This window comes from Equus caballus, chromosome 21 (assembly GCF_041296265.1).
Source record: "Equus caballus isolate H_3958 breed thoroughbred chromosome 21, TB-T2T, whole genome shotgun sequence".
Classification (NCBI taxonomy): domain Eukaryota; kingdom Metazoa; phylum Chordata; class Mammalia; order Perissodactyla; family Equidae; genus Equus; species Equus caballus.
In genome coordinates, this window is record NC_091704.1 from 52,452,303 (window position 1) to 52,478,871 (window position 26,569).

At 36.1% G+C, this 26,569-nt stretch overlaps 1 long non-coding RNA gene across 1 annotated transcript in view; it reads left to right on the top strand.

The window, feature by feature from the left end:
* Window positions 1-8,577: 8,577 nt before the first annotated feature.
* The window catches only part of LOC138919730 (uncharacterized), a 66,493-nt gene continuing 48,501 nt past the window's right edge, over window positions 8,578-26,569 (top strand). The window contains exon 1 of the long non-coding RNA XR_011430185.1: window positions 8,578-8,669. This is a non-coding gene — a long non-coding RNA (uncharacterized lncRNA). The remainder of the gene's footprint in view (window positions 8,670-26,569) is intronic.

Genomic DNA, 26,569 nt, shown 5'->3' on the forward strand with positions numbered 1-26,569 from the left:
GAAATAAACCATACAAAATTTCAAGGGCCTGCAATGTTAGGACATTTTTATATCCAATGGTTTGGAGACATCCTCTCCGATATATAGGATAAGTTATTGCATGTTGCAATTCTTGCCACGAAGAAAGAGGCAGAGTACATGATGGTAGATCCCTGCATTTTGCAGCAGCATATTACTAGTGTCCCAACTGAGTGACACGGAAGGCTGCCATATTTGAGTGGGGTCCAAAGAAAAGGAGAGCTCTGCAGTAATCTCAGGCTTTGGTACAAGCTACATTGCATGCAGAAATCCAACCCAGCAGATTCTACAGTGCTAGAGTTATCTGTGGTAGATAGGAATGGCATATGGTGTCTCTGGCAAGCTCCATGTCAGAGACGTTATACAGATCCCCAGGGTTCTGGAACAAGACCATCTGCAGCATATAATATTTGTCCATTCAAAAAGGAACATCTAACAGACTCCTGAGCCTAACCTTATTTATATCAAGATACTATGTGACCAGAGCCATCCGTCAAAAGCTGGATAGACCACTGAGCCATCGATTTGGATCAGCACAACTACAGTCATGTGTACATTTAGGAGAAGACTCAGTCAAGTGTAGAAACTGTGCATGCACACACACACAAAATCCACAATGAGAGAGGATGGACTCCATATAACTATCAATGGTGTTATGGGTTGGATGTGGCCAGTAAAAATTCATATGTTGAAGTCTCAACCTCCAGTACCTCAGAACATGACCTCTTTGGAAAGAGAATTGTTGCATATATAATTAGTTAAGATGAAATCATGCTGGACTTGTGCGGGTCCCTAATCCTATACGACTGGTGTCCTTATAAAAAGGGGAATTTTGGACAGATATGTGCACATGGAGAATGCCAAACGAAAGAGAAATCAGAGATCTACAAACCCAGGGAAATCATCAATTTCCAGAAAACCACGAGAAGCTGGGGGAGAAACATGTAACAGATTCTCCCTTATCACTCTCAGAAGAACCACCCTATCAACACATTAATCTTGGATTTCTAGCCTCCAGAACTGTGAGACAATACATGTCTGTTGTTTAAGTCACCCAGTTTATGGTATTTTGTTATGATAACCCTAACAAACAAATACAGATGGTTTCACTAAACTCTCTCCCTCAACTCACGTATATGGCTTTTTGCATGTGTGTGTAGAAGGCTCTATGACTAGTTTATGGAGAAGGAAAAAACTGGATAGATTGCCTTGATATAGTATATTGGTTGGATCTGTACTATAACTCAAATTCACAGTAACCTGTGAATCCTGGTTGGATCTGTACTATAACTCAAATTCACAGTAACCTGTGAATCCTGAGAAGATGGCCTCCCATTTGTCGGTACACTTGATCTAGAGAGAAAAGCAGTCAGAGGTGAGAATATCTTTGAAATTTCAGGCAGTATTGAATGACCTGGCTTGATGTTCAGGTGCCTGGAATGAGCAAGACTGGAAGATCATACAGAAGATGGTCTGGAAAAGATGCATGTGGGTGGCTGTATTAGAGTGGACACGAAGGGTACAGATCTTTAAGTCTCATTAAAGTACATTAGAAAGTATCCATCACAGAAGTTGGCAAATTATGTATTCATTGCCTGCCGGTCAGGCTTCGTTTGAGCCACATAACTGCTGTATAGTGGGTCCATCGCAGGGCTCAGAGTGCAAAGGGCCCTGATGGGACCCGGAGCCAAGAGTGGGTTCTTGGGCACCTGCAGGAAAGAATTCAAGTGGGAGACACAGAGTAAGACAAAGACAGTTTTATTAAGCAATTAAGCAGGACTTAGGTATGAGAAACGAACAGGCAACAGACAGCCTGAGCTATCTCAGAAAGCAGGGAGAGCAGCCTCAAGTTGGATCAAGGGGGATTCTTTAAGGGATTCTGGATAGGGGAAATGAGTGAGGTGCTGGAGATTGGATCTCGGATCTCGGGATATGTGATCAGTTGGCTGATTTGTTCCGGAGCTGCGTGTTCAGTTTGTGGTCCCTCTGTTGACGGGGTTTCAGCAGGCGTGGACAGGCTGCTGACTTGCTCTATGTTATGGGATGTGTGGCTGACTTCCGGCAGATGTGGCTTCCTGTATGTGCAGACTTGTTTCAAGCTAGGGCCCCACCTAGCCCGCCAAGATGCCTGTCTCAGTTCCATTAATGTAATGATCATGGTGGCACAATGAGAAGGCACTTATGGGCCCAGTTAGTATATCCTTACTCTCAGCAATCTGATCTAGCTACCACTGGTGCTGAATGTGTAACTTAGCAGCAGCGAAGATCAATCTTATGTGAGGAGCTTAGCCAGCCAATTTCTGATGAAATTTGAGTTTAGCAGACCTCTTCAATTCAGAGGAGGGGAAGGAAATTTATTTGTTCTTACTGTAATCAAGATGTATTCTGGGTACGAGTTTGAACTCCCTGTTCAAGTGACTCTCCCTGCACCATTACTCAAGAGCTCACAGTGTGTCTAATTAACTGACATGTAAGCCTAAATTAAACTACTTCAGCCAAGACCTCACCATATGGTTCAAGAAGTGCAGCAATGAGCATCTGCCCAGGGATCCACAAGACTTCTGATACAACACATCACTTGGAAACGGCTGGCCTGACAGAACTTTGAAATAGTCATTTAAGGGATTAGCTAAGGAGCCACCAGCATGGGGACGACTCTTAGTGGGTTTGCGACTTTTGTCTTTCAAGATGGGAACTGAGAGTCATTATATGATGCTGTGTAGCTGACAGGTAGAACACGAGTCCAGGAAATAGAAGTAGGGGTATCCCCTCTCCTCGCCGTCACTCCCAATAATTAACTTGCAAAATTTGTCCTCCCTGAACTTACAACCTCAGTCTCTATGCAATTAGACATCCTGATTCATAAGCGTGGAACGCTTCCAGCAGGGTTACAGTAAGAATTCCATTGAATTGGCTGCTGGCTGGTCATTTTGCTGGTACAGACAAAGGAAATGGTTACTTTGCCAACTGGGATGATTTTCCTTAATTTGCAGGAGGCACTAACGTCAGTGCTATGTAATGGGAAAGTGAAGAGTAGGCTGTAATGTAGAGAATTTCCTAGAGTGCATCTTCATGCTTCCGTGCATAGACATGAGTACTGACAGTGTGGCAACCATGGCCTGTCACAGGAAGAATACCCAAGGCTCAGGTCCCTCAGAAATGAAAATTTCAGTCACTTAACATTGTCCACAGGAATGTGTTGACTGGATACACAAAAATATCAGCAAATTAACACATCAAGATTTATTGTTAAAAAATGAGAACTGGGAGTTGAAAAATACCTCAGCTTCCTGGGCTTTTTGGGGATGTTCTCTAGAGTCCCCTGAGGGGCCCACTGTGGGAGTAAGTGCCAGGTTCTCACAGCTTTAACCAATTCATTAATGCATTCTTTATTGACTTCCTTCCCTTTCTTTTCTCACCTTCTCACGCCTTCAACATGCTCTGTCCGGGCAAGGCAACACGAAGCCCTCTGGTAAATCCTCTACACTCGAGGCGTACTCCTCCCTCTCCCTTTAGTATTTTGTGTGGTCACTCACTAAATAAAACACTCATAACCAAATCCTTGTATCAGGATCTGCCTTTGAGGAGCTCAAACTAAACATTGGAAAGTAGAAAGCTTAGTTGGAAAATAGTGGTATTGCCATGAACTCAATATTCTTCATTTTTTTTTTTTTTGAGGAATATTGGCCCTGAGCTAACATTACCCATCTTCCTCTATTTTATATGTGCGACGCCTGCCATAGCATGGCTTGGTAAACAGTGCGTATGTCCCCACCCAGGATCTGAACCGGCGAACCCCAGTCCCCTGAAGCAGGGCATGCAAACTTAACCCCTAAGCCACTGGGAAAGCCCCCAACAATACCATTCTTTTGTTGCCTAAGATCAGCAGACATATGAGGCCATGGCTTTTCCAGAAGTATCTTTCTGTGCAACTACAGCATGTAGCTGAATTGGCAGTGAAACGTGCTCAGCTCTTTTGAGAAAACAACCAATATACAGTCCTTCTAACTTTTGGAATGCAAAGGAAAGCAGCCTTTGATATCTATTTTCATCCATCTAATTTACAAAGATAAAAGGCTTGCTAAAAGCTAGCATTGAAAAATTAGTAAAATGTGTAAAAAAATGTAAAAAAAAGTAAAAATTAGTAAAAATATGTTTATATACTTCTAGTAAGAGAATAAACTGATGCATCATTTTAGAAAAGCAATTTGGTGGGTGGTTGGTAATCAAACCAAAAGCCCTCAGTCCGTACCTCTTGTATTGATTACCCATCTTTCCTAAAATTTTGTGTACCTGTCATTTGTCTGTTTTGTCTTAACTTTACTTCCACCTTCTCTGCTCTGTTGGAAGCCTGAAAGCTACATTCTACAATAAAGTCTCCCAGTGGAAAGCATTGGCAGGAGTCTGGGGATTGGGAGAAAGAAATAAGCCATGTGCCTCTCTCCCTTGGCTTCTGGATCGGCCTTCAGTAACATTAGGGACATGTGCAGCTCCTGCTCAGGCTGTGTGGCTCCAGCATTGACAGTGCCAGAAGGTGGCCGTCACCCTGAAAGCACAGAGTTCTTGGGTTCTGAAGCAGCCTTGGTAGCATTGACCTTATTAATGGCACTGGTTTTGCTGGAGGCAAAATATCAGTGAATGCCTTTAAGCTTTCTAGCTCCTATAGCATAAAAAGTAATGTGTCCTCCTGGAGTTTGGGAAGGCTGTGGGGGTGTGGTAGGGTTGTTCTAAGGCAACCAAGACAGCTGCAAGCTCTCTTGCAGAGCAATAATGCAATATGGAAAGACAATTTTTCTCTTTCAGCCTGGGGGTGGTAGGGATTTATTGAAGTTCCAGCCCTTATGATACACTCGTAACCAGTTCTCTGTATAAATCCCCTCCATTTGAAATATAGAGAGTGGTTCTCTTTTCCAGAGCAAACTTTGACTGCCAGACTTGCCCTCCCTGTTTCTACTTCATCCTTCTTCCATGTGTTGGCCCACTTTTTATTCTGCTTTCACTTCCATTGCTTATCCTCTAAGTGTTTGCTTTCCTCAGGGATCAATTACTGGCTTACTTTTCTTTATATGTACTCGCTGGGTGATGCAATTCATTCCATTGCCTAAATACTGAATACTCCTCCATATCTTTGTCTCATGCGAAATCTCACTATGAGGTCAAGACTATCAGCTGAAAATCTCTTGGCATTACAAATATGAATATTCAAACTGATCCTAGCATCTTCACAGGGTGCCATCAGTATGTTTGTTCTGCCATTTCGGCCCGTTGTTCCACATCTCTCCAATTTCTTAAATTATACTTTCGCTTGTTTTCTTTGCAATTCCCTCTTTCTTTCTCTTTCAAACCAATCTTTCACCTAGTTCTGTTGCTTCTGGTTTCTCAGTGTCTTTGGAATATCCTTCCTGCTGCTTCGTTATTTCATTCTTGATTTGTAACGTGGTATCTCAGAACTCACTGTTTATCGCCTCACCTTCAGCATTTCTACCACAGTGATTTTATAAATTAGGAATTTAATTGCATACCTCTGATACTTTGTAAAAAGTTCTACTGAATTGCCAGTCCTGAGGAAAAGCTCACAGCTTTTTAGTGGGGCAAGAAAGACAATCAGGGCCACAGCATGTGGTTACCTTGTTTGGCTTCATCACTAGCCACTGCCCCCTTTGCACTTTTGAGTCCAGTTCCATCAAATCATTTGCGTTTCTGCACATTTCTGTTAATGTGCTATGACCTCTCTTCCTTAGTGCCCATTTTATCTCTTTTTATCTTCTTCCTGGAATGTCTTTCTCTGCTTCATTTCCCTGGATAATTCTCAGTATCCTAGGTCATCTCAGGCATTCAAGTGGCTAGGAAGGCATTCTTATGAGAGCTGTACATTGCTTCTATGTGTACAATAACTATATATATATATATATATATATATATATAAAATCCTTGTTTTTCTGCATTTTACTCACTGCCTTATTAATCTGCCTGTCCATATAAACTGAAAATTCATAGGGGATTGATTGCACAGTGCCCAGCTCAATATGGAATTTCATTGTAGACATTCAATAAAGCTCTCTTTCCTAGTGCTATTTTCTGTATTTCCTTCAAGCATATACATCTTGTCTTTTAAATTGTTATTTTTATCCTGATTATTAATTCTTTCCTTCTTGATAAATATGTTATGTTTCAAAATGATGTATGTCCTTTAAAACCAGGATTGGTAAGTATTTTTTGTGTCTACCTATCTCTGTGTATTCAGTAATAAGTTTCTCAGTAAACATTTAAGTATTCTGGGCATTCAGAAAGGGAAAACATGATTTTTTCCACCTTTTAGTCTAGACTTGGGTAGATAATTAATTCATGTGAAAATAATAAGATAATTGATAGCTAGTTTCTGAGTTAATGGTAATAAGTTCATAAGGAACACAGAAAGGAATCTTTATAGACAGCCCATTATAGCCAAGAACAAATCCTGCTGTTTGCTAGCATTAGACTTAGGGGACATTACATAACCTCTTTGAACCTGAGTTTCCCCATCTGCGAAATGGGTATAATTATTAAAATCTTCTCAAGGATGTCATGAAGGTTAAATAAGATGCTGCACCTAAGCTGCTCGGTCCATTTGACACATAGTAAACATGCAATACAAATTAAGTGTTCTTCTTATAGAAGTTGGAACTTGATATGGACTTTAAAAATATGCGTATGAATTGGTTAGTCATGGGGAAGAGAGAAGGAACTTTATGGAAGGAGATTGACTCACGCAAATAAAAGCACTCAAGGACTATTGCAGACCAATGAGACAGTAATTCCAGTAGAGGTTGTAAGTGGAGAGCAGAGGGAAATAAACTTGGAGAAGTCGGTATCCCAGATTCAGATATACAGGAAAGCTGACCCAGAATGCTTAGATTTCATAAAATTGGCAATTAGTGACCAACAGGGTTTTTCAAGTAGGGAAGTAAAATCATAAGGTTTAAGGTGGGTTATCCTGGCATTACAAAGAAAGTTTGTCTATTCCTCGTTGTAAAAAAATGAAATGATATAAGACTTGAAGAATTGTGCAGACTGTTTCTTTAAGGAAACAGCCACATCATTCACCCTGAATCATAAGTCCCTTAATTCTGGGTTGTGACTTTGTGCTAAAGGGCAGACTGGTACGTTTCCTCCTGAACTGTGAAATTCTTCACTTTTATTGTTTCTCACTTGCACTTAAACCCTGTAAATGTTGCATTATTGCACTATTATGTAACACAATAGCTGTTATCTCTCACTTCTCTATGCTGATCTATGCAAGGCACCTTCTGTCAAAGAAGTCAGGACCTCTTGCCAGATGAGAGTGATTCATCAAAACTGCTGAGCTTTTTCATAATCATCATCCTCACAATGCATGACAAAAGACCATTAGCAGCCTTTAATTTTCCAGGTCTGGTGCAGCATAACAACTTTAGTTTATGTTTCACTGCTTCTCTTTGTAAAGAAATCAATGGTTTTAAAACTAAACTACTCATGACAAACATGTTGGATTCATTAGCATCTGCCCTGGTTGTCTGTATGGAGGTTATATTGCAAACCTGATTTGCATTTTTATCTGCAAGGAGCACAAGGTTTGAATTGCCTAAATGTTTACTTAATTATTGCTCCCATTCTCTTCCACACCCATTCACCTCAAGCCCTCCACAAGCAGTAAGCAAGACTAATTAGTATCTAATTGATATTTTTTCAATAGTGCAATAGAATCTCTCTCAATACAAAGAAAGTAATTTCATTATACACTGCAGAGAACACTTAATCAGTCATAATAACAAATATGGGAGTATTTGTTAGGTTTTCAGAATGATGTATTTTAAATAAGGAGCACCTGGTTGTCTCAACTAGATTTTATTTCTCAAATAGGAAGAGATTATAATCACTCATTTATTTTTCACACATTTACTGGGAGATTATTGTATAATCACTGAGCTAGGCGTTGCCAATACAAAATGAACAAGATAAGATTTCTCTCAAGAAACCCATAGTCTATGAGGGAAACAGGCTCAGAAAAAAAAAAATTTAAGAATACGGAATGATAGATTTGCACCAAGTATCATGGAATCACAGAAAAGGGCAGGCTAACTCAGTCTAAACAGGTCAGGATTAGATTCCCAGAGGAGATGACACATGAGCCAAAGAGAATGCGGCAAATTAGGCATCAGAATGAAAGGAGGATGGGGCAAAAGGCATTCCAGACAAAGAAATCGCCAGCAAAGGTGGTGCCGTGAGAAACATATTCCAAAGTTCTGTCGCTGAATATATCGCATATTCATAAAATGCATTCAAGTCTCATAGCAATTTTTCAACATACCTTTAGCAAAAGAAAAGTAAAAATTTGCCCATAACCTCATATAAAAGAAAGTTATGTAAGTAAAATAAGAAAGAACATATTTTGCCTTCTAACAAATATCACACATGGACTTCATTTTGTTGTAAATAACTTTCTGCGTTCCCTGAAGATCAAATGGCATCTACTGCTCATGCATGTCCTGCATGTCCAGGGACTTACAGGACTTTGGCAAAACTCAGTCAACAGTGAAGAACGGCATGGACTTTGCAGATGGTGACATTGGGAGAGTAGAAGAAAACAAACTTGGAGATTTGTGGGCATTACAGATCTGCACAGACACAAAAAGGTGAGCTGAAATTATTAGATTTGAGATATTTGACAATTAGGAGCCAAAGTAGTTTCTTGAGGTACATATTTATCTCAATGAAGTTTGGTGGTTTTGTCTCTTCAGTGATATATCATTTGTTTTCTAATTTTTTCTAGTAGTAAATGAAAGACTAATTAAAATTGAAAAATTCATTTAAAGCTCCTATAAAATATAGAAGCTTACCAGCCAAAGACCATGAAGAACACTCCGGGATCCATAGTTAGGCCATTTAGATTTCAGCAGCAAAAAGAATATGAAAATTAAGGCTGTCTTGGCAAGAGGAAATTGTGAGGGGCTTTTTATAGGATTTGGGATTCAGATGGCTCACTCTACAGAGAATTTAAGGAAACCAAAGATACTTCTGGATTGAGTGCTGGCAGGAAGCAGGAACAATTAGGTTATTGGATATCTTGTTAGTTTTCATCTAGAAAGCAAGAGGAAAGCTGGCTAGTTTTGTGAGTGTAAAAGTAATTGGAAGATGAAGACTGTTTACTCATTCTTTTGAAATTGTAGTGTGTTCATATCCGTCATATTTTAGAAATTGCCACAAAGTAGTTACAGAGAGGCCTTGCTTGATCTTTTTGTATACTCTGTAAGTGTTGTTTGTAATAGTCTAGCTGCATGCTGCTGGTGGTCAGGGATGGGTCAGCTTATAGTTTATTCCGTAGGGTCTAATTCCATACATTTTCAGAATTCTGTTGATGAGAATTTGGGCTGGAATAAGTACTGCGTGTGTTTTCACTGCAGAGTTTGTTGTTTAATCATGTTCTGTGACAATGCCTGTACAGTAGCAATTAAATCTCTGGACAGAATGTATTAGCAATATAGGCAATTGCCAATTACAAAAGGATTATGAGTCTTTATAATAGATTCTGAAGGCAGAGATATAGACTAACAAACACAGACCGAGAAAGCATATCTCAAAGAACAGCTAGAAAGCCAGGTGGTCATTTTCATAAGACTCTTCATTTATTGTTCTACCTGATCATTGTTTTTCACTTATAGGTGCAACAGGAAGTGTTTGCTATAGCATAAGCTCTCCTTGACTTCTTGTTGTTAGTGCCATCGAGTCAATTCTGACTCCTAGTGACCCTGAGTACATCACAGCATAACCCCGTCTGGTCTTTTTGTGCCATCCTCTCACCTTCTGGTGCTACATCAGACAATGTTCCACTGCTAATCATAGGGTTTTCATGGCCAATTTTGGGGGGAGTATGTGGCCAGGTCCCTCTTCCTAGTCTGTCTTAGTCTGGAAGCTCCCCTGAAACCTGTCCACTATGGGTGACTCTGCAGGTCATCTGTGGCATAGCTTTCACACAGCAACACACAGACACTACAGTATGACAATTCACAGAAGGGTGATATGGTTCCCTGACCAGAAATGAACCCAGACCATGGCATGGGTGAGAGCACTGAATCTTAAAACAGTAGGCCACTGGGGCTGGCTCCCTTTGACTAGCCAAGGGAAATGCAGGGCCCGGATGATTACCTAAGACAACACTAGGTCATGGATACAAACTACTTGCTTGAGCCTCCAGAGCAGACTTATACTCATTTTTTATTAAAACCGGCTCAGAAACAAAGTTCAGAACTCTTTTTTAGTTGCATTATTCTGCAATTGGACTGTAGCTCACAAAGCATATATTAAGAGACAGTAGATAGTTATTCCTCAAAGGAGCTCTCCTAAATAGCACTTTGCCTTATTTTAGAATTCCCTGGGTATCCTTAATCCTGTAGATTGAGTATGATAAGGACAATGGATATTTTGAGTAACAGCAAGGCGATGCAAAGTTCTTTAGTGATAGTCCCAGTGAAATTTATATCCTTGACACTGGAAAGGTAGGTTGGCATTCGCTACTTGAGAGACATAAAACATTAAGCAATTTTTGTTTTTTGCTACCATTACTATAGTAGCTCTCTGGCAAGGAAAGCCTCAATTCATCCTAAGAATAAGCTAACAAGGATGAGTTCATGTTTATAGTCCATTCCTGAGGGCAACTGGTTTGGTTAACGGTACTTTTTAGAGCAGTCAACAGTTAGGACAGTCTGGGATTCTAAGCCTGGCTTCGAATGACATTCCACTTTTATTATGGCTATCTATGTAACAGAAGTCACCTAAAATGTATTTTAATTGGTTTTTCCTATTTTTATGGAATATCCTGTAGAGATCGAGAAACCTCTTCTGTCAAAGCATTCAAAATGATCAAAGCCCCCTCCAAAAGCAAACCTACCTGTCTGTATATTGTTTTTCATCTTTCATTAGTTGAAAAACTTGTATAAAGGTGAGCAATTTACTCATTTGAGTTAATTTAACTCTGGTAGAAGTTCGTTTTTTAATGGTAAACATGTCTATGATACTATAGTTAGCTTGACACCCCTTTGATATGAATCATCAACACACAACATTAAATCAGGGTTATTCAAAGGAGTTTTTATAAGATCTGCACTGGGCATGAATATTTCCCTAATGGAGTCAATGGGCTCAGGGTGTTACAGTGATGGATAATGATATGAGAGGAAAGTGACAATGAGGACATTAGCAAATCTCCAGAGATTTTAATTTATCCTGTGAAGAGTATTGTGATTGTCAGTGATTGACAAGGCTATTTCCTGATTGTTTTGTTCATTTAAAAATTTATTTGTTGTCAGTTATTATGTTGATCCATGCATAAAAGTTGAATTTGTTTCTTTTAACCTGAGAAGTATGCAGTCACTAAAACATACTCATGTTAATATGTTTTAATTATACACAATTAACCTAGAATGACTTTACTCCTCTTTGGCATATTAATTTTTTTATCCTAGATTTGGTAAACAAAAGACCTCTCACAATAAACAAGAGATAATTAAAATCTAAAGGATGTCAAACAAACCAAACTATGCCTATTGTTATTATTTTTTTTATGAGATGAAGGAGCAAATCTTTGCTTTACCTGTGGCCATAGAATCTTAACAGTTTTATTTATCCTAACATCTTAATAGTTTTATTAATCTGAATTTGAAGCCTAAATCTGGGAAAGGCAAAATGAAACAGAACTTTTGGAAGGGGTGTGATATGAACATAATAATAAATGTTGGCATGTAAGAAATATTTATAGGTAGTATTTTTAAACTCAGAGATGAACAACAATGATTATTAAGAACTTTAATATTTTCTTTCCAAAAATGAGAACTTAATAAAAGTTTTAATTGAATTATGGCAGGAAGTCCCAAAGAAAGTAAAGTTTCCATCATTTTATGAAATATTTCCTTTTGCTACATTTGTACATTCTTTTAATCTAGTCTTAAGATACTTTCATATATACCATGTATATGAGTGTAGACAATAGATTGTATTTGCTATATAAATTAGTGTTATGAAATATAATGTAATATAAAATACTATGATGTAAAATACTACAAGTATACAAATAGATAATATCTTGAAAGATTATACCGCAGCTTTAAAATAAAACACTATCAGCATATTCAATAAAATAATATAAATATATAATATTGAATGACATTTTAATGAACTAAAAAGTTCTCTTGAAAATTATAAAAACCATGCTTATTATTATGAACATATTTTTATATATATGTTTTAATGATTGTACCTCATACTGCCTCAATCATCTATATTAATTAACATCTCTAGACAAAGTAACAAAAGTTGATTTCCTACAGATACAAAGAAAACAAGAAGACAGAAAACTAAGAACTGTGTACTTGTTTTTTTCTCAAAGGACACGTGTCATATAACTTACTAATTCCAAGGTGGCAAAAGCAAACGTATATAAAACATCATCTGAAAGACTCAGAATATTCTCTTAATTTTTAACTATTTTATAATTCTATAAATCTAGGAGACAGGTGGATGAAAACTATGACTAGTGACCAAAGTCACTAGAAATTAGCCAAGGAGATTAAAGATTGAAGAAAACCGAGGTACTCCAAGTAGTTTGAAAAAAGCCTAAAAAGGAAAGAGTGTTCTGTTATGGCAGCTCTAGCTGACTAATATAATCAAGTTAGGCTTTAACAGACTTTTTTGGCTGTTCATTACTATGGGCAAAGAATACTCCGCCTTTTCTAAAAGAATAGAATTCTTTTCCCCTTCTCAGTCATTCTTGTAGGAGAGGCCATCATCAATTGTTCAAATGTTCGACTGTGTGTTGATTCTTCATGAGGAGAAGATTGTGGAGGTCCTACAGATAGTTTGAAGGTTGATGAATGTTATTTCATCCTGTTTTTGTTTTTGAATAATTTGTTGACTTCTCTGCCGCCTGAAGATATATGAAGATTCTGGACAGCAGATATGTGGGACAAATGAAAACAATGGAAAGCACTTTAGAAAGGTACAGAACACACTCTGCAGCCATGACCTACCATTGTTCAGATCTGACCAAGAAAACAAGTCTGAATGATTCCCTGAGTCTATCTTAGATAAGTGAGCTACCTTTCTTTTGAATTGTAATGTTATGGTAAAACATGAGTTGTTAGCAATGGTGTGTCCTACTTCTTGGGAAGCCAAAAAGGAAAAACAAAACGAAACAAAAAACCCAAGTCTGTTTTATATTCTACACTAGTTGCCTAAAATTTATACTGGTTTGTGGTGTGCTAAGGGCATTAGATATAAGAATATAAGCTTAAACTAATAATGAGAAAAGGCATGATCAAAAAGATAAAGAAAAAAAAAAGTATGTGAAAGAGAGTGAGAAAATAAATGGTCCCAGGTTTCTAGAATTTTCTTCTAATGGTCTTGGGCAGACACCGTTTACTTTGTGCAGCGGGCTACTTGTTTTGAAGACCTTAAACCTGCCTTCAACTTCTCATATTAAACAAGAAGTGACAAGGCTATGTCATTCAAAATCACACTAAGCAAACCTAAAAGAGATTAATAAGAGACTAATATATAAACCAAAATGTCAATTTAGAGAATCAAAATTATTTATCTATCTCAAATGCTGAATTTTGCCGGTCATTGGTTCAAAGCACTGTGTATGTCAGGAGATTAAACCATATATTAAGTTACTGTCAGTAGGTCTAGAGCGAGATCTTTTAAGAAATTTTTTTCCATGAAATATTGAAGAGGAATAAATAATACTATTCTACTTGAATCACATTTTTCTCTCGATAGACAAATTTATTCTCAAAATCAGAGCACTGTAGAACTATACTCATAAATTCTAAAATATTGACCCTTTTTTTTATCCTAGACTCTATGAACTCTCCAAGTCTTCTGCTAAGAAATAAAGTCATGTTTATATTCATGTTATGGTAAATTACAAATTAACTTAAAAATTCAGCAATAAATTATCAAGCAGCTCTCATGTGCTAAGAGCTAAAGTTAAAGGGCATTTCCTGTTTCAATTAGTTTACAGGCAAGTGAGCAATATGATATTTAATCTGCCATATAGAAATAGAATAGAAACAAAATGAGAGCCATAACAAAGGAACATTTCGTTAATCTTCAGGCCCTAATTGCAGTACTCTCAAGTTAAATCTACTCAGTTATTCATTTTGGATTCAGATGATTGCCTGTGATATTATCCCACAGATTTCTAGTATGATTTCTGAAATCCAAGCTAAAACATATCTACTAGATAGCAATAACACATCAAAACACCAATAAAAACAGTATTTTAAGCAGCAAGGTATGAGTATGAAAAATAAGCTCTACTTCCGGTTTCATAAAATATCTGACAATATGGACTAGTCAACTAAGAGATAAATCAAAATTGAAAACTCCTTAGCATGGATTTATTGCAAATTAAAAAAATGGACAGATCATAAATAATAATTTTGAAAGATAGAAGGACAAGTGATGAATACAAATGATGAATAAATGTATCAGAAAAGGTTGGATGCTTTGAAAACTGAAGAAATGTACATTGAATCGTGAATGTAGTACCATTTAAAATTTTTGTGTCCGCTAATGCTAACCTGTGTGGCCTATATGAAGCTTACCCTTGACCTCTGGCTTCTAGCTAATAGGCCAGTGGAGGGCATTGACAGAGGTTTCAAGAAAGAAAAGAGAGTGATGTTTAGATGTTTACTTCCTCCAGCTCCCTTCTGGCAGGGGAGGGAGGTTCTCCTGGCCATTTTGGTTTGTAGTTTAACCAACAGACAGGTACATGAGTCTTTCTATTAGCCAGGGTAATTTACCAGGCAGAATATAATGCTGCTATACAATCAGAGCAATGATGACTGTGTTCAGGATCCGGGAAATTGAGTGGAGTGTTATTTACAGCCCTTGTTAAATTCTGGTCAATAGTAGACTGCAATAATCTAATAATTACTAGAGGCATGATTACAAAGAACTCAGTTTCCACAAAAGTGAAGTTTAACCCAGCTAAACAAATAATTCCCAATCAGCCAAGCTGCCAGTCCAATGTATGGGAAGCATCAACTTAGGCTTCTAGACCAGCTATAGAAGCAAGGAGTGAAACAGATGTATTTTATTTGCTTATTTTTCCTTTTATGTTCTGCACTGTCTTAGATGAAGAGCATCGGCAATTCAGCTCTAGGTTTTGAGTACAACTATGATAGAATTGTCACCAACTCTTGACAACAGAAAGGCTCAAGAGATTTGCGTGCCTTTTACCCACAGCACAAACGAAAATAAATACCAAGGGGCAAATTGGGTGCATTGTGTCTGCTCTGTCAAATTTCTCTTTAGATCCACTCTCTGACCTTGTTTTCTATGCTTAGGGGTCCGGGCTATGTGGACAAAATCAAAATTGTCAATTTCTGCCTTCTGGCGTCCTATTAAGCAGCGGCTCAACACAGCCTTCTCTGTTTCACGCTGAGGTAATTCCTCCCTCCCTTTGCCTTTCAGGCCTGAGGTGGTGCAGGAGCCCAGTTATTACCAGGCCCAGCATTCTGCCCCTTATAGTTTTCTGACACGTGGTCTATACCCTCGTAAATAGTTTTTTAAATAAACTTTCAGCGAATTATGCGAATGTAAGCTTTCCATTTCTTTCCTACTCAGGCCCTGTTGTATAAGCTACCTAATATTTGCAAGAGTACTGACTTGGTAATATTATAAAGTATTGCTTTCACTATAAATTACTACAAAATTTTCAGAAGGCAGTTTTATCATATGTATTAAAAGTCCTGAAAAGTTGTTAGTTAGGGTAGGCTAAACCATAGCACAAAAGCTACTCAAAATTTAATGGCTAAAGAAGTAAGAAGTTTGTTTCTCAGGTGTGCAGGCCGAGAGAACACTTTTATGTCACGTAGTCATTAAGAAGCTAAGGCCACAGCAGATATTAAACTCAACAAATGTTTCCAAAGTCACCTTTGTTGTCACCATGACAGTCATTCAAGATGGAAAAAAACCAAGGAGGATCATTTTATTAGGAAAATCTGAAAGCGAAGACCATTAATTCTGCTGGCCTTTGATTGGAGAAAAATTAGCCACATGGTTACACCTAATTGTAAAGGAGGATGGGAAAAATAATCTAATCTTGTCCTCAATAAATGGGAGAACGTACGTCAGTTCACAGCAGTCAGTCTTTTCCAATTCAAGAAAGTTTCTCAAAAAATATTTACAGTCATACAAATATATGTGTACAAGGTTATATATCATATTATAATTTTTATAATAGGAAATTGAAAACAAAACACTTGATCTAATATTGATTGGTTGAATGATTATATCTCTTGCATTATTGAATTATTATAAAGCCATTTAAAAAACATGGCTTGCTGATATATACTTATATATTCTAATTTTTAAAACACTCAATATGTATATTTTTAAAGGTAGCCGAGAAATAAAATAGATAAACTATAGTGATTTCTGTGTGTGAGTTTTTGTATTTCTTTAAATGCTTCTGTGTTTCTAAATAGTTCTACAATGATTATATGTAATTTTTATAATGAAAAAAAGTGTGAAATTATTTATAATAGTTATATAAGCACGTCATTTGAACTACTTGAAATATAAATAGGTAGCAAATTATTTTTACAATGAAAAAATATATTTTCCACATTCTCACTTGTTGGAAAAAGGGAACAGATTTTCCTCCCACATGTGAGAAAAAAATCACCTTGGGAAAGAGGCAAAACATGCGACACTTTAGTGCAAACCGAGACTTTTTCAGAATCATGTCAGGTTCTGAAAACAGAAGTTTATAATAGAAACTGTTTAGTAACATTAATCATAGCATTTGGTACAGTCTTGCCCATATTGTCTAAACATTTATTTAAAGTTCTTGTAGGGTTATAAAAGTACCTACATACATACATAATGTTTATTGAATTTCATATTAAAATATCAAAACATTTTCACTGTTTTAATGTCAAACTACTACCCTTTTATCTACTTTTACCTATCACCTATTACCTTTTAATGGTATCTATATGTCAACAGTTATATTAAAACTAGTTCTCAAATAAAATATATCCATCTTGATAATAAAAATATGGAGGGATCATAAAAGCTATGAAAATTCAATTTTCTTCTTCTTTTAAATGTGGTCTCCCTCTCTCTCAAACTTCGAGATTCAAATTTTTTAAGCAAGGACAAAACTCCAAAGCTCAGTTTTCTTCCTTTAGCCTTTATACTAGAATGTCATAAATAATCAATTTATAGGATTTGGGTTCCACTTCAAAGTTTGAGAAATATTCAACATCAAAAAAATATAAATAAATGTGTAGGTCTGTATGTATATATATATATACATATGCATATATATATACATTAATATATATTATACATATGCATGGAAATTAGTAATGATTGTTGCTAGTTACTGACACTGTCAAACCCTTCTGATTGCCACAGTGGTGACATTGCCTGGTGTATTAAACATGACTTTCTTTCTTTCTCGGTTAACCACTTCACATGGCTCTATCACCACAGAATGCCATCATTATAAATGAAACTCATTTAAATAGCAGCCTCTACCAACTTCATGTTCAATCCCAAGAGGAGAGACGGTATAACACTTTTTTCTCCATAAATAGGTTACTGTATATCACAAATAAATAAGGATTTTATTAAAATACCATTAACACACCTAAAATCTGTTTAAAAATCCATTCATGCTATGTAATAACAGCCCATGTTCATTTTTGCCAGCCTACCAAAAATTATATTTTTGCAGTTGCTTTTTGTTGCCATTTGAATCAAGACCCAAATATGACCCATCTTTTAATACATTACAGCCTCTTCTTCAGTTTATCTTTTCACGCCTATTATTTATTTATTTGTTATTTAAACGTGGTCACTCATACTATAGAATTCCCAGCTTTCTGGATTTAGATTATTTCATCCTCATGATGTCATTTAGCGTATTCTTCTATTGCCTACATGTTCCCTGAATGGAAAGTTAGATTTCAAGACTTGATAAATTCCATTGAGATCATTTTGAGTTACTCAGACAAGGCAAGAATGGGGTATTGAGTTAAGTAACTGCCTTTTAGGAGTAAGCTATAATAAAAATGGAAACTTGATGAATACTCTTTGAAAATTTCCAAATGAAATATTGATTGATGGGAAGAGACTCTAAATAAGTATTTACTACTGATTGATTTAACCAAGGCTTCAGTAACTTGACTGCAGAGAGCACAAGTAAATGAATACAAATTAGTGTGGCTTTCTCTGTCCTCCCCTCTCTCTCTGGGGATACCCTACATGTAGATTAGGTCTTGTATGAGTCAAAAATACAGCCACATTATTATCTTTCAATGATCTTTTTATACTCCAGGTTGCAGCATCTTCCCAAAAGATTTACATTATTAATCTCTGCACTCCTCTTAAAAACATACTTAAAAATATTGTTGTTCCCCAGTAACGAAAGCAACATAGCCTCAGCTAGGCCATGTCCTCATAGCAAAGGCAGCAGGATTCCCTCCCAGGTGGCCTTGAGTAATTTCCACATTTCCAGATTCCCAGATGGGCCATTTCTACACAAAATTCCTTCAAAGGCATGGAAAAAGTGATAACGCTGGGCACATCCTGACTGAATGTAGTGGCACGTGTTTTTAATTTAAGCCTGTTGCATAGTATTTGAAAGAATTAAACGAGACTATGATGGATTAGCAATTCATTTACATAATACATTAAGATGAATTTTTTTTCTGATAGAGACTGCAGATCAATTCAACTTGGTATCTGAAGAATAAAATGCCAAGATAGTAGGCCTGACAGACATGAAACACTGCAATGCTGTTCAGAACCTCTGATTCCCATCTGTACAACACACTTACTAGGTGACAATCGAACATTCTATTAACCTCACCAAAACTTTTGGATGAAACTCTATTTTCGTTAAACTCTGATAATAATTCTGTGAATACAATGTGGTAGTTATTAATATTTTAGTCTATGATTTAAATCTAAATACAAAAAAGAATGCAGTCACCAAATATTCAATATACACTGCACAGAGTCATAGAAAAGGCATTCGCACATAGTATTCTTGTTGAATTAAATGACTTTTATGCATTTTTCTAATTTCAGGATTTGATGAATATATTATTTCTGAAAAATGTCTAAATTTATCTTCAGAAATTTGGGTGTGTATAAGTAACATGGATACCTCTATGCCCCCTTAACTCCACAAATTACTTGTATTACATAGTAATCCAATTCTACTTTTATTATACCTAATAGAATACAGCATCATTAAGCATAATTAACTGATTTTCCATAATCACATTTTTTTAATCAATGATTGAGCTTACCAATTTAATATATATATTTGATTGAAGGAGATAAGGATGATAAAGAAATGAGTATCTCAGATGTGACTGACTGTATTATTATTTGGTAAAAATAAAAAGAGATCTATTTCTCTACTTTCACTTTGTAAAGAATGGCTGTTTACATTTCTGGGGAGTTTGTTTTTGAGCCTATCCAGTATCTTTGTCTCCATTCCCTCGTTTGGCTATAATAACAACTCTGCATTCTTTCAAGAAACCACCTCAGCCCCATTCTCACTGTCTGTAATTAGATGGTGTCAACTCCTTAGTTCTCCTCAAGTTCAAGAGTGGATATGTTACCCTAGCCTAGTCCATTTGAGGGCCAAACCTCTGAAAAATGATTGGGAAAGGAAAGACGTGACAGACACAAATCCTGTTTCATGTCCTCCTTTCCTGACATACAGGAAAATATATTTTCCAGTCTCCTGTTCATTTAGGCAGGTTCATGTGATTGAATTCTTGGCAAGCCAGTTCAGAGTGCGTTCTCTTTGTCACCTCTCTCGTCCCCTGCTGTGGAGACATTTAAGGGCATGAGTTAAAGAAGGCATGACTGCAAGGTGGAAGAGAGCCTCTTCACCTCCATCAATCATGGATTGAGCAACAAATAACATTTTCTTGTGTTAAACTACCATAAGGGGCTGTGGATATATAAAGGCAGCAAGCCTTACCTAGTCTGACTAACAGAGATGGGTATGCAACCCCAGGTCAATGAGACTTAATCCCAAACTGTTCTTGGACCTATGGTAAATATAATCAATCTGTTTCTATAGTTGATGCCAAAATAATAGAATGCAAGCTTTGCGCTCTTGGAGGTCAACTTGCATGGTGGGAAGATGGAGCTGAATTTAGAGTCAAAATATAGAGACAGGGCATGATTTTATTAGACCATCTGAATATTCATCTGTAGCCACATTGGAAAATTTCAGTTACTTAAGCCAATAAATTCTTTTATCTTAAGCCAATATGTGCTGTCTGTCAACTGCATTTTGAAGAGCTAAGATTGATAACGGCCATAGAATTTTCAGTGGGTTTTCTACAAACTTGCTATACACATATCTTGATCTTTGAACATGGGGATTCCCATCTGATTGACTTACTCTGTGAATACAGAAATGACAATGAATCAAAAAGCTTCCTTAAATCTCTCTTATTTGATGCCCTACCAGACAGCCAGCATGATTCTCATCCTGAAATGATTTTGTGTTTTGCTTCTCGGTACAACTTAATTGAAATTAACCTCTGGATAGTTTCTGTTCATCATATTTTGTGATAAAATACACAAACAGACACATACTTTTTTTTTTATCACTTTGAAAAGTATAATTTAAAAGTGAAAGTTAAATCCTGGTTCCCTAGACAATCTTAATATCCACACTCATGTTGAACATATCTTTGTTTTTTGAATCATATTTTTAGCTTTGAAAATATCTTAATCCCATCACATACCTGCTGAGCTCTAGAAAATCTCTGCTCCTGAAAAATCAATTTTACAAACTTAATTTTTCTTGTTTTCTCAATTTTATTAGGCTAAATCTTATAAGCTCTGGGTTAAAATTAAGCTGCAAAAACTTCCTGAATCTTATTTTTATTGATTTTTCCAGACAGAGCTTTAAAAATGGCTATTATATAAACACTACAGAAGAATTTTGTCCTATAGATGAAAACTCTGAGAGATTATTTATGTTTAAGATTATCTATGTGAATTTGAATCATAGATGTCTCAGTTTGATTTAGTGGGCTGTATTTGACTTAATTTTTGCATTTTAAATCACAAATCACTTGGTCCCAATGTTGTGGCTGATTTGTTCTACTTTTATTATTCTGGGTTCCCAACATTGGCTTACATACAGAGATGTAAAATACTATTCTACAGAATATTAAAAAGTAAAATAAAAATAATATTCTCTAGAAAAGCACATAATTTATTTTAAGGAGAACATTTAAAAATGTAGGCTGAATTTCTGTAGCTATAACCTTCTTATCAGCTAACAGTTTCAGCTTTTCTTCTATTGAATCATAAGTTTCCCAGACCCCTCATAATAATGTCTCTGTATTAATTCATTTATTGATTGATTTAATAATTACATATAGCTTTTGGATTTACTGTAGACTATTGATCTCACTCGTAAAAAGTTGCCTGCAGACTGCATCAACACTACTGAAATATTTCACTAGTGCAAGTTAAGAGAAGGATTGTTATTTCTCATCCTCATGTCTGAATACTATCAGTTGAATAGTGTAAATAAGCTTGATTAGTTATTTCAGGAAGCAGAGTCACAAAGCAAATGAACCAAAATTCCCAGATCTTTTGTTCACATGGACTACTTACTTTCCAAAAATTGTGTTACTAGGATTTCTGCTAAATTTTGTCCTGTAGATGCTGGCAAACAGGTGGAGTCCAATATAACCATATAAATGAGTCAAATTAGTTATCTCAAACAACTTGGAGCCTTCTGCCAATGTTGTAATATCAAACTCTCCTTGTCTTCATGTAAGTCATTGAATAAAGCAGTGTACACAGAGATATAAGTGGGGAGCTATTATATATAATGATGGCATTTGAAACCGGTCCATTATTCATCAGTTTCTAGTCAGAAGAAAATCCTCCAAATAAAAGCATGATCTGGTGTACATTACCATCTCTTACACACAAGATTCTTAAAATACACTTGGAAATCTAATTGTCTATGGAAAATACACACTATGCCTTGATTATAGGTAAGTCTACTGAACAAGATGAATTCACTGTGGCTCATGCAAGTACGAGGTTTTCATAGCCTTCACTGGAAGATCCTACTCTTTTGAGCTTAGAGAAAGCCAAAGAACATTTAAGGACTGCTAATTAATACCCAACAGCTACACCACATGGTGGAATGGCTCAGTGATGGAAATGGCAGCAGTGGTCTATTAGACCCTAGGACTTCCCATGACTTGCTTATGGAATTTGTAACTTTCTTTTAGATTATACAAAACAAGGGTTACAAATACAAATGCTCAATAAAGCCAGATTTTCCAATTTTTCAAGAGCAGCAAAAAAATCTAGATATTAAAATATATGGGATTTCCCAAATTGAAAATGTTACCTATATTAGTTTTAGAAACAACAATTTGCAGCCTACTACATGAGTGGACAGAGTGTGGGTTAAGTGCCCAAGGATCTTGAATAATACGAGGGAGATAAGAAGGAAGAAACAACATGTTGAAATGTGCTCCTGACAATCCAGCAAGTTTTATGACCAAGGAGGCCCAATGCTTCCCTCTGTTTGACTGAACTTTGGCCAGGCTTCTTCCAGACTCTAGACCTTGACTTCTCTTTTCTTAGAGCATTTACTCTAGAAAACCTGTAACTGGAAACTCTTTCTCTGCCCCTTTCAGATGTACATCTTCTAAAAAACCTCTTGCCAGTTTTACAATCCAGGAATGTCTTCCTCAAGGACCTGGGAGCCATCCCTCTGAAAAGTAACCATCAAGGAAAATAGCGCCCCCATCTGCCCGTCTCTGGAAGAAGATAGGAGACTAACTGTGACAGGCAGCAATTAGCAAAGACAAATGGTATAGAATCAAAGAGAAAAAAACCAGCAAACTCACGAATAAGTGAATGTGCCTGACACATCCCATAGATAAATATTCCCCCTAAAGTCCTCCAGTACTTTCTACTAGCTTAGTCCAGTGTTCAGAAAGCCTCCCACCTTTTTTCTGAGTTGAGTTGAATTCAGAGTGAGTCCCATCCCCTCCCCCCTACAGCAATAGTCTTGAATAAATTCTTCCTTGACTCTTTAATTTTGTGCAAAGCAATTTTCACTGTGACAATATGTCTCAACTGAATTTAGAGAAATAGGAGGAATGTGACTAATTATACTCCAGCCACGGTGGACTCATTTGTTCAGGTTCTACGTTGCAATTGTCTGTGTACTAATGGGTCTTACCCATTGGACAGCTTTCTTGGTGGGAGTGGTCTAGTTTTCTTCTATGTCTCTCAGGACTAGAAGGGTACACAGCTGCTAATAAGCATTCATTACATGTGTCTTGAGTGAGGTGAATGTGAAATGGATAAGTAACCCTGTCTAAGCCACCACACGAGTTTTTCTATGAAAATGAAATTAGGTAAAGTAAAGGGATTTAAAAATGAGAAGTGTCAGAAGTAGTATATTCTAGAAGAAAGTGTACAAGTTTTAGTAAACTGGATGTTAGAATACAACAACATCCGTTTATCAGTTACATGATCACAGGCAAACTATTTATCCTCTTGCACTACAGTATGTTTATGTGTAAATTAGAGAAACAGTAGCAACATTGTTATCAAATACTATATGGAGGGCTCTCAATATTTAGCAGGTTTTTATAGCTTTATAAAATAATCGTTATTGTATATAGTTTATTATTCTCTATTACCTTAAAATAATCATTCTAAACAACATCATGCTAATTTATACTGGAGTAACATATAATTATTTTGGAAAAATATTGAATAGAAATGTTAGGAGTTGTAATAATTTGAGAATCATCCTGTTTCTAATCCTACCTTTTGTTTTTATTTTTATTAAAAAAAAAATGACGTTTTCCCCCTACCACGTGAATTCCTATTCATACTTCGAGAACTATTTCAAGGATTGTAATTCCTCTGCTAAGCCAGGAATTAGGGTCAATAACTCTGCTCTTTTTGTATCTTTTATATACTTCTTATGTGAAACACATTTCATCGCACTGTACTTGTCTATATTTGGTTTCTGAGACCTTCTTGATATAGGAACCATGACTGTTTCATTGCTATTTCTTCAAGACTTGTCTTCTGTGACTGGCACATAATACATCCTCAATATTCGGTTGTTGATTGGTTGGCTGGCTAGGTGGCTGAGGCCATTTTTCTCAATATTTGTTACAAACTGAATAAAACGTGGGGAATTAAGAGAAAAAACCTTAAAAATGAAAGCAAAGTTTTTTTAGCCCCTCCTAAAATAACAATATTGGCAAAATTAATGAGTTGAAATAATGGGTTTCATTTGACTTGAAATCACAAGAATATACCAAAAACACTTTATTGTTGTCACTTGAACTTATCTTTATTTATTGCTAATGGGACTGACAAACGCAAAGTAGAGAATAAACACACACACACACACACACACACACACACACACATCACTTTCATACTCTCTCGCTTGTGCCGTTGTTTGACAAAACAAATTCTTCAAATGTTGCAAAATTGTGGAATGCTTCAGAACTGTTATAAAGATTTCTATTTCTTTGGTTCCACAAATTATAGTTTATAAAGACAGAATACTTCATGATTTTGAACAGACACCAAAATGAATAGCTTTAAAAATGCTAGCATTTATTGCATTATTTCTTAGTGCCAGGCACTGACGACATATTTTCCATTCCATTTAATCTAAACATTAATCCTGTGTAGTAATTACTATTGGGCTTCCATATTTCTTGAAAAGAAACTTATGATTAGAGAATAACTTTGCCCACGGTCCCAGCTAACATGAGGTGAAATCCCAATTTGGATATAAGGATCTGTGAATCCAAAGCTTATGTTTTCAAGTATTATACTACTGTCCCAATGGTACAGAAAGACCTGCACAGATTCTTTAAACCTTTGCAATTTATAATAGAGGACCTCAATGAAAGGCTGAATAAATTAGCATTGTGTATTAACCTTGGCTTTAGTAGACTATAGGAAATGAATGCATGTACCTGAAATTTGGTACTATGCTAAAAGATTACTGTGATGTGAAAACATGTCTTGAGTATTCTTTGCCCCAGAGGAGGCAAAACCTAGGAATTATTCAGTTTGAAGGAGAGAGAATAATAACTTTTCTAAAAGAAGAAAAATGGATTTTAATCTTGTTGTGTCCAAGGCCATGTAGATATCATGTTTGCATAGGTAACACATTTTTTTTCAGCAAACCTTTTCATTTTTACAGCTAATCGAGAATTTCATGTGGATTCATTACTTTATTAAAAATAGAAAGTGAGTGAGAAAAAGAGAGAGACTAAGAAGAGGAATTTTATGATACCTATTATGTGCAACCCAGTTAATGATGAAACTTCATTTTCTTTAATACTCCAAAGAATTAGAAGCATAGAAATACAAATCACACCTTCTTAATTAGAACAAATTAATTACTAAAAATGATGAAAACAATTTGCAATAGCTTCATTTTCCCTAAAATTACATATTCGTTTCTATATGCATTTCTAGCTGGAAGTAGCATTTCTGTTTATTAACATTTGTTGCCAAGTCCTATATATCATCCGTAATTCTGGGTTATTAAATTCCTGAAGCATGCAATACAGCAAACTTAATAGATTTTATGCAAATTGTTATATAACAAAATAAGAGCAGCTGGTACTCATCACATAAGGATCTTTCCATAACAGTTTCATATTTTTGTTAAAATTAAACAAAACATAAAGGTACCTCTGTGGCTTTTAACTTATTTTAATGCATTCTTTCTAACTGTTTTTCAGCCATTTTAGCCTAACCCTTTGCACCACATTATGATAAAATTTCTGCCTTAACATTCTTTTGATATTCGGTAAGTTACTATCTTTGACTTCTTACTAGGATCGATGGGACAATTTGTGCATACCAACCTTTTCAGTGTAAAACAATCTATAGACATATAGAGGACAAAATCAACTTAGAATCTACCTCAACAATTAAAGTACAGACAATATCAAAATGTTAAGCTGCTAGTGTTATATTTAGATTTATTAATATATAAAACAGGTCTATATAAACACGTGCACACGAATATATATGTTTATAACCTATATCTTTTCAATTATGCTTTCTCTGTATATACGAGAAATACAACATAGAGATAGCTGACTCAAGAACGATGATATGTAGACAATAAATTTGAGCGCAGTGCACATTTGCTTTTATTCCATAAGTTTACAAATTTATTTATACAGAGAATTAGAACACTGCATTTCATAATTATGCTGAACTTCTATTAAATGGGTTTTAGAGTTAAAATAGTTAAATGAAGTAATGATTGATGGGAAACTTACTCATGCTTTCATTTAAAGTTAGAAAATTATATAGGGCAAGTGTTCATTTTGGGCATGGGGAGAGGAATCAGAGATAAGTTGTGATAGGTGAAGTAAGTCTGAGGAAGGTCACTTTGTCAGTACATTGGCTTCCTAAAAAGAAGCCTATAAAAGGGCAAGGG